This window comes from Lycium ferocissimum, chromosome 4 (assembly GCF_029784015.1).
Source record: "Lycium ferocissimum isolate CSIRO_LF1 chromosome 4, AGI_CSIRO_Lferr_CH_V1, whole genome shotgun sequence".
In the NCBI taxonomy this organism is placed as follows: Eukaryota; Viridiplantae; Streptophyta; class Magnoliopsida; order Solanales; family Solanaceae; genus Lycium; species Lycium ferocissimum.
Genome location: NC_081345.1, coordinates 57,296,070 through 57,305,919, shown reverse-complemented (window position 1 = coordinate 57,305,919; position 9,850 = coordinate 57,296,070).

Here is a 9,850-nt window from a genome sequence, read left to right as displayed (position 1 = left end):
TTTTTAACTTACGTTTATGAAAATAAATAACTCGTAATTTCTTGTAATTATCAATTTTTACAAAATAATAATGAAACGTCAATTTTTGAAAATTTCTCGGGATTTTTGAATTTTAAAATTTTTAAAAGGCCTCCTTACTCCGTCTTGGACTCGAGAAATTTGAAAATTAGAATACGCGTTTTATGAGGTGACAATTAGGTGTCAACAGAGCTACAATCATTCGTGGATTGTTTCGTTGGGTACCATCAAATACTCATGAGCGAAGAAGATGTAGAAAAGACAGCCTTCATCACCCTTGGGGAGTCTACCATTATAGGGTGATGTCGTTCGGCCTCAAAAATGCCGACTCTACATATATGAGAGCTATGACTACCCTGTTTCACGATATGATGCATCTAGAAATTGAAGTCTATATGGACGATGTCATCATAAAATCAAGGGAAAGTTCAGAACATACCGCACACTTGCGCAAGTTCTTTGACAGACTTTGCAAATTCAATCTGAGGATGAACCCTGCAAAGTGCGCATTTGGAGTGCCTGCGGGTAAGTTGCTAGGATTCATAGTCAGCCGCAGGGGTATTGAAGCGATCCTACCAAAATCAAAGCAATTCGGGAGTTGCCGCCTCCCAATACTAACAAGAGTCATGAGCTTCTTGGGAAGGTTAAACTACATTGGGTGGTTCATAGCCCAGTCAACTGTGATTGTGGAGCCAAACCTTAAATTGCTCAAGAAAGACGCTCCCACAAATTGGACGGACGAATGCCAAGAGGCATTTGAAAAAATCAAGAGATATCTTTCCAATCCTCCCGTCTTAGTGCCACCCAGGAAAGGGAGTCCTCTGTTACTGTACTTGTCAGTATCAAAAAATAATTTCGGGTGCATGCTCGCCCAGCATGATGAAAAAGGCAAGAAGTTACATGCCATCTGCTATTTGAGCAAGAAGTTCACATCCTGGGAGGCACGGTATACGCTCGTAGAGAAAGCTTGTTGTGCTCTGACTTGGATTGCTCAAAAGCTGAGGCACTACCTATCGGTGATCACCACTCACCTCATATCCAGAATGGATCCATTGAGATACATTTTCTGGCAACTGATGCCCGTGGGTAAATTTGCCAAATGGCAAATGCTATTGAGTGAATTTGACATCGTATACGTAGCACAAAAGGCAATCAAAGGACAAGCCCTAGCTGACTTACTGGCAGGAAGTCCCGTCGATGAAGAACTTGAACCATTACGGACTTTCTTCCCAGATGAGGAAGTAATGGCTATGGACGAAGAGGTGGCAGAACCATACTTAGGTTGGAGACTGTTCTTCGACGGAGCAATCTATTACAAAGGATCAGGCATCAGGGCAGTGCTAATATCAAAAACAGGACAACACTATCCGATGGCCGCAAAGCTCAACTTCAGATATAACAACAATATGGTGGGATATAAAGCGTGTATCCCCAGCCTCAGGATGACATTGTACATGAACATACAAGAGTTGTTGGTAATCAGGGACTTCGATTTGCTCAGTAATCAAGTGAAAGGAAATTGGGCAACCAAGAATGATAAGATACTCTCGTATGTGAATCTGGTACAGAGACTGTGCGGGAGATTCAAAAATATCGATTTCAAGCATACTCTGAGGGCCCAAAATAAGTTTGCAGACGCATTGGCAACGATAGCCTCCATGATCCATCATCCCGAGAGTACTCACATTGATCCAGTAGAGATCACACTGAGGGAAGAACAGGCTCACTGTGCCCATGTCGAGGCCGAGCCGGATGGCCAATCATGGTATGCCGACATCAAGGCCTACCTAGAGAAAGGAGGGTACCACCCAGAGAGTTCAGCAAATCAGAAGAAGACCATCAGGAGGTTGGCTAATGGGTTCTTCTTGAACAAAGAAGTATTGTACAAAAGGACCCCTTACCTTGGGTTACTCAGGGGTGTGGATGCCGAAGAGTCTACAAAACTGCTAAAAGAGGTGCACGCAGGGGCATGCGAACCTCACATGAATGGATTCATCCTTGCTAAGAAAATCATAAGGGTAGGATATTACTGGATGACCAAGGAGCAAGATTCGTGCAAATTCATGCAGAAGTCCCATCAGTGCCAGATACATGGAGATCTAATCAAGTTTCTCCCCACATAATTACATGCGATGAACTCACCTTGGCCATTCGTGGCATGGGGATGGACGTCATAGGACCCATCGACTAATTCACCAAATAGGTAGAAGCAACTTCAGACAAATCAGTAACCAAGCAAGTCGTGGCTGACTTCGTCAAAACCAATCTGATATGTCGATTCGGTGTACCGGAATCCCTTATCACAGATAATGGTGCCAATCTGAACAACTATTTGATGAAAGACATCTGCGAACAATTCAATATCACCCACAGAAACTCTACTGCTTACCGGCCACAAATGAGTGGAACCGTAGAGGCTGCCAACAAGAACATCAAAAGAATCTTGAGAAAAATGATCGATAACTACAAGAATTGGCATGAGCAGTTGCCTTATGCTTTGTTAGGGTACAGAACGACAACCCAAACTTCCACTGGGGCAACCCCATACCTCCTTGTCTACGATATAGAAGCGGTCATACCTGCAGAAGTGGAAATCCTTCACTCAGGATCATCCAAGAGACAGAGCTAAATGATACAGAATGGGTCAGAAATAGCTACGAACAGCTAGCTATGATAGATGAAAAGAGAATGGTGGCGGTATGCCACAGACAGCTGCTATGTCACGGACAGCTGTACAGACAAAGAATGTCTTGAGCCTTCAACAAGCGGGTCAGAACCCGATTTTTCGAGATCAGATAACTCGTGCTCAAGCAAGTCTTCCCCCACCAAGAGGAATATAAAGGAAAATTCGCGCCAAACTGGCAAGGACCATACATGGTTAGGAAAGTACTTTCAGGAGGAGCCGTAGTCCTAGCCGAGATGGATAGAGAAGAGTGGGCCAAAGCTATCAATGCAGACGCACTCAAGAGATACTATGTTTAGGATTCTATTTGCTTGTAACTACATCATCATTTCCTTGCAATAGTACCTTTGCTTGTAGTCATACTTTATAATAGAATAGGAAAAAAACAAATCCTTTATGTAATGAACTACGCAATAACCTGACTTCCCCATAGTGGGATACGTAGGCAGTCTATATCGGACTCGGTCACATTATTAGTAGAAACCAAAACTCAGTTATTTTATTTTGAACTACGTTCGACTTGAATTTCTTCTGCGATGGGATACGTAGGCGCTTTTGAGCTCGATCGTCATAAAAGAAAAACCCAAGAAACCCTTAGGAAACCTCAGAGACGATAAAGCAGGAGAAATCAACAAGGTCAAGCTATAAGGATTGGCACAAGAATCAGCCAGCAGCAGTCCTACATTGGGGCAAAAAATTTTAGGAAACCTCAAAAATTCCTACCAAAAATCAACAAAGAAGAGGGAAGGGCAAAGCCCTACACTGGGGTAGAATTTTTGAGGGAACCTCAAAAATTCCTGCATAACGAGATAATACCAGAGCTAATCAGAGAAAGACCTGCAACTGGGGCAGAATTTTTGAGAAAGATCTCAAAAATCCTGCTAGCTTAGGACTCAGCAACAGCATCTCCCGGAAGATTGGAAGACCTCGTTCGAAGAAAACACACGTCGTGACACAAAATGAAATAAAAAAATTCTAAAAAAAGGAAAACAACGCGCATTTTACAAACTTTACTTTAAAAATTAGCATAAGTACATCCTAAAACCATCTCTTGTAATACCGAGACCAAGAGGGTTCAAATGAGCATCAAGAGGAAACATCGGACGGGAGGACAACGATGCTAATCGGCCTCTTAGAAAACTCACAATCTTTTTGTAGATGCAGGTTTTAACAGGACGACAACTACGCCATCAATCGGGCTTGCTCACAATAAAGGCGAAAAGCAAACTCAGCCAGGCAGAAAAGGACCAAAAAGGGTCACGACAAAAGAATGGGTGATAAAGACACATCTGACCACGAGGGTCACAAAACAAATGAGCATAAAAACATTTTCGACCAAGGGTCATGCAAAGAATGAATGAGCATACAGACAAGTCTAACCAAAAAGGTCACACGAAGAGCGAATGACAAAGATATATCAAACCAAGAGGGTCATAATGAATGAGCATAAAGATACATACGACCAAAAGGGTCATGACAAGGACAAAAGGGCATATCCGACCATAAGGGTCGGCTATTCATACAATAGATGAAAGAAAAGATCATCCATATTGCAAGAGGCCATATCGCAAATGCAGCAAGCCGAGAGGCCTATTCATTTATTTAAGTGGTCAAGAAGGCCATTCATACAAACTGCCGAGAGGGTCATTCATATCGACCTGCCGGGAGGGTCATTCATATCAAATTGCCAAGAGGGCCATTCATTCAAACAAGCTGAAAGGGCCATTCATTCAAACTGCCGAGAGGGCCATTCATTCAAACTGCCGAGAGGGCCATTCATTCAAACTGCCGAGAGGGCCATTCATATCAAATTACGGAGAGGGCCATTTATTCAAATAAGCCAAAAGGGCCATTCATATAAACTGCTGAGAGGGCCATTCATGCAAACAGCCGAGAGGGCCATTCATCTAAAAAATTCCACGAAGAATATCTGCAAATTGTCAAGTCCAGGAAAATAGGCTCATAGCCAGAAAGGAGCCGGCTTGCTGAACTAGATCCAGACAAATTGCGGAGCAAACGTGAAACTTTTTCTTACACAACCGGTCAAGATAGGGTGCCCATGAGAGTTAAGCTCTTTGGCCAGGATTTGGAAGCCATCCAATCTCAGACTCAGCCATAATTTGTCTTATTTTATTTTCTTCACTAAAAACCGCGACCAGTCAGATGCACATCAAAAAATCCGAAGGTATTCCCGCATAAGGGACATACTCTTCTCCAGTAAGTCGAACTATATATGACCTGATTCCTAGAGACTAGGGATATGTAGGCAGGCTCAAGACTAGAGAGTAGGTCATACTCTAACAACTTTCCAGAGAAACCCCGGTTACTTCACCGGGGATTTCAGGACTCTCTTGCCGAATCACTTAAAACTCCTTAGTTGAGTCGAACTACAAGTGGCCTGAATTTTCGTACAACCCGAGATATGTAGGAAACCCAGAAGCTAGGGTTCAGCCACGTATGTGAAAATTGCATGAAGATGAAGGGTAGAATGAGTTGGGTCAGTCAAAAATTAGGGTTAGTCAAATTTCGCTGCTCAGGGATGGTCTCGCCATCCCCGAACACCGAAGGCGCAGTTGTTGACACCTAATTTTTGAACTCTTATAATTTATTTTAATCACTTAGAGTCCTATGATAATAAATAAAATGAGCTATGCACATTAAAGGGTTTTAATAATTTTTATATAAATTGTTCAGGTCAATATTTTACTCCTTTAAATTGATAAAGTGGTTTTTTTATGACATCACAAATTATTTAGAAATTAATTGGTACCTTTTATGACATTTATGAGATACTTGTTAGATTTAATCAAAGAAAAAACATTTTTAAAATAATCATTTATTTAATTGTTTAAATTGTCAAAAATCAAAATTAGCAAATACCTTATTCCTTTCAATTCAAGGAGTTTAAGTAATTAAACTAATTGACCATTTCACCCCTTAATCTCTAATTTTGTATAATTGTATAATTTGTCAAAATTATTTATAATTGCCTATAGATGTTTTAATTAGGCTAATTAATCAATTAGATGGTCATTATTGCAAATTGACTTTTAATTGTTTAATTATTTTTTGTTATGGCCACAATTAAACTAACTAATTCATGGTTTAAGGAAATTGGGGTCATTTTTGTAAAATTAGCCTCTTAATGTCCTTGATTGAAATAACCAAAATTCATTGGCTCAAATTAATCAAGGTCACTAGTGTAATTTAATTTTAAAATTAGCTAATTAGGCCAATTATGGCCATAATTGAAATAATCAATCAGATTAAAATCAATTAAGGTCCCATTTATACAATTTACTGCATTTTAAAATTATTTAATAGGTTAATTATGTCCTAATTTGATTATAATTGAAATATTATGATCAATAGTCGATATTTTAGTTTTACCCGCTCATTAAATTACCCACTTTACCCTTTATATTCTATATATATATATATATATAGACACACACACACATGAAAGGGCCATTCTCATTCCTTTATGACTTGGGCCGAGTCCAGCCCAAAATGGACCAAGACCTGGTCCAGTCCGCATCAACTTTAGGGATAACATCCCTTCTTCATTGCATTAACACCAAACAACCCCTATCTTCACCCCACTCTTTCTCTTTCCCTTTCAAACCCTAGCGCCGCCTCACCCTTCCCTTCTCTCTCCTAGTCCAAAAATGGCAAACTTTTAGGGTTTGCAGAGATTGCACAGTGCTGGTGCATCTTTAAGCGTGAAACAATTAATTCTCACTCTCATTCTTGCTCGAATTTGTCCCAAACATGGTATTAAAACATTTTCTTTTACAAATTCTTCAAATTCTAAGTCAAATCCGCGATTTTCTGTTGATTTAATATCATATTGCTTTATTATTTTCGTGATTTCTTATTGTTCTTTGAATGATTAGCCTAGATCAACCCAAAATAGAACAAATCTATCCGTATAGGTAGTTTTACTTTAAATCTCAGATGTTAAATTCGTGTAATGAGAGTTTTCATTTGAAAAATGGGTGTGTACCACATCGATGGTTTCACTATTTTTCACAGCTTTGGGGTTCTATAAATAGAACCCCAACCTTACGAGTTAAACAAGTTGAAAAACAACCAAAAAAGCCTGAATTTGAGTATAAAAACTCGAGATTTAGGCTTTTCAGTAAAGACTTTAAGACTTAGCTTTTAAAGTTCAAGTTTTTCTTAGTTCTAAAATTTTTGTGTCTTTGTTCTTTTTTTTTTTTTGGTACCTAAGTTTGGATTTGGGAGCAAAAGGCCTTCAAATTCATTCTCGTTCACGGCTGCACCTAAAAATGGTAACATTTTAATCTTGTTACTTATTTTGTTATTTTCAGTAGCTTTGTTATGTGAGAATGCTCTGTTTGCTGTTAGTTTGTTTTGGGTTTGATTAGTGGTAATTTGCTGCCCTAGTAATGCTTAAAATTCATCAGGAGCTTGAGATAGAGATCACATTCTTGTCCTCACTAATGATATGCTTAACCTTATTAGTGGCTGTTAGTATGAGCTAAATGTGTGTGTCTAGATAATTTTTTTTTTTGTTGCTCCACTGGTAAAGATGTATAGATTGAGGTATATTTTATTAAATGCTAAGGTTCCTACTTGGCTATTCATCCTTTAAACATAATGAAGTATAGTCATATGATTGATAATAGTAACTTTAGTAACCTTCTAGATTAATATTAATCCTATTTAAATGTATGAGACTGCTAAAGAACTGTGATGATCCATCTTGAGTAGTTTAAGGTAGTTGCCAGTTTATTGATGAGATTGTGCTATCCTGGAGTCTTCAATCTGCTTTCCTGAGTCCCTATACACTTGTTTATGTCATAATTAGTAGTATAAACCATGATTAGGATAAGTAAAGAATCATGATTGGTCTAAAACAAGGCTTAATGAGTCTAGGCATACTTATATGAGTCTTATGATGTGGTCAAGGCGCAAGAATGAGATTGAATGAGGTCTAATTGCATTTGAATAGGCCTGAGTCTATCTAAGTCTATTTAAATATGTCTAGATTGGCCTAAAATGACTTTGAATAGTTTTCTATTATCCATTGAAGGTAAATATAAATCAATCAATACCCTTGAACATAATATAAAATTTTTTAAAGGAAGATTGAGACCAAGGTTTATTTGTTAGGTACAATGTGCTCCCAAATGGTTCATTAAAGGCTAGTACAGGCCCATGAAGCTGTAAAATCATTTAAGATGAATTATGACACCTAGATACTACTAGGATAATTATGTGACATGATTATTTATTTAAACAGAACCTAGTCTTGTTGTTTATGTCACCAGATCCTCCCCTTTCTATATTTGGTCCATACTTGAGTCTTCAAAAAGGTCTAGGGATACTGATAAGGTGATTGAATCTTGATATGTCCTCTGATTGTTAAAATGATTAATCAACCAATGAAATGGAACTACTTGAGTCTCACGATTGATGTTCAGTTTGAAACTTAAGTTTATAAGATGTTAAGATGTTAAGTTTTTTCAAAGAAGTAATGTCAAAAAGGAATTCAAGACAACCTTCAAATTAAGATCCTAGGTTCAGTTAATTGAAACTTTTAATTTATGTGGACAACTAGGTATTTAGATGGGATTTGATTTCAAGGCAGTATTAAACTAAATCTTAACCACAAGGTCTTGGTGGTTGTCACTGGGTATGAGGATGAGGTAAGAAGTTTAAAGTGCCTTAGGAGAGTAAAAGGTGAGCTTAGGCATGAATTTGAAGTAATGACGAATGGAGCCTTTGCTCCCTTTTTACTGAAAGCAAGATTCAGGAAAGGGTTGGGGAGGTGATGACCTCACCCTATCCTATTTCTCTTTCAGGACCCTGAGGTTTCCTTTTTCTCCTGAATCTCATTCCCATGGCTGTGGGAATACACAGAGGCTTTATGTTTGGTTAAGAGATATTTAACCATGACTGGGATGACCTTTTGAGATTTTATGCTATCAAAACTAAGTTAGATTAAAGTATGGGGGTCCATCACATTCTTTGTCATGATCAAAGGGATTTAAAACTGCATCATTGACCAAAATTCTGAGGAAAATGACTTATCAGGACCTAGATTCATGCCTTAGAGTTCAAAATTTCTTGCTTTGTGTTGCTAAGAGTGAACAAGTTCCATGAGATCCTGTATGACATATCCATGCTTGAACTGTTTGAATCCTTGGCCTGAATTTTGGTGGCTTACTCACATGAATGCAGTATCACCATTTAACTGTCCCTACTTGTTTGTATCCTTGAGAACCTTATTTGTGTGATTAGTCATTATTGCTTGGCTATTCAGTTGGTATATACCTTTTTGATTCAGTTGGATGAGGATTTGTGATATGTTTGGGTTTGTTGAAGTGCTCGGAGTAGTCTGTGATGGTTCTTTTTTATAAAAGCTAAAAATGACCCTTTAATTCATCTCATGTCCAAGTGTGCGCATGACTAGGCCCTAATAACAAAGAATAGTCCTTATTTATACCTAAATAGCCTTGTCTGCTTGTGAGTATTTATATCTGTATAATAGCTTAAGTGACAGGACCTCATATGGTTCTAGAGGACTTTAGGTGAGCTAAAAGTCATATGGCTTAGAAAGGTCTTTTTTTAAAAGATGTTCTGAGGAGAGGGATAAGGGAGAATCAAAGCAATGCTTGGGTTCATAACACCTACTCTCCATATAAAGAACACCATGGCACTTCTTTGATTTTTGGGATGCATGCTCACTAAATGAAGGCCTCGGGACCATATAAGTACTGTTATTAGACCTAAGGGGACTTAGATTGTAAACAAACTATCACTAAAGAATAATTGGTCATATTTAATTAGTGAATCTGGGTGCACATGTGCTTAGCTTGGACACAGGTAGGAAAGAACTCAAAAGAAGTATAGAACTTAGAGCCAAAAATGTTAAAAAGCAGATTGTCACCATTTAACAACTTGACTGCCAATGTTAAAAAGCAATCCTGCATCCTCCTCACACACTTGGAACTGTTTGCAATCTGTTTATACCTATGCCATGGCTGTTGACACTACACTCACTCATTTGTGTGCTACACTTTCTGTATAGTGATACGCTCAAATTTACACTTTTAATAGCATAAAGCGGACGATGTCAAATATAGTAACCCAACGAGCTTGGGGTCGAATCCTACAGAG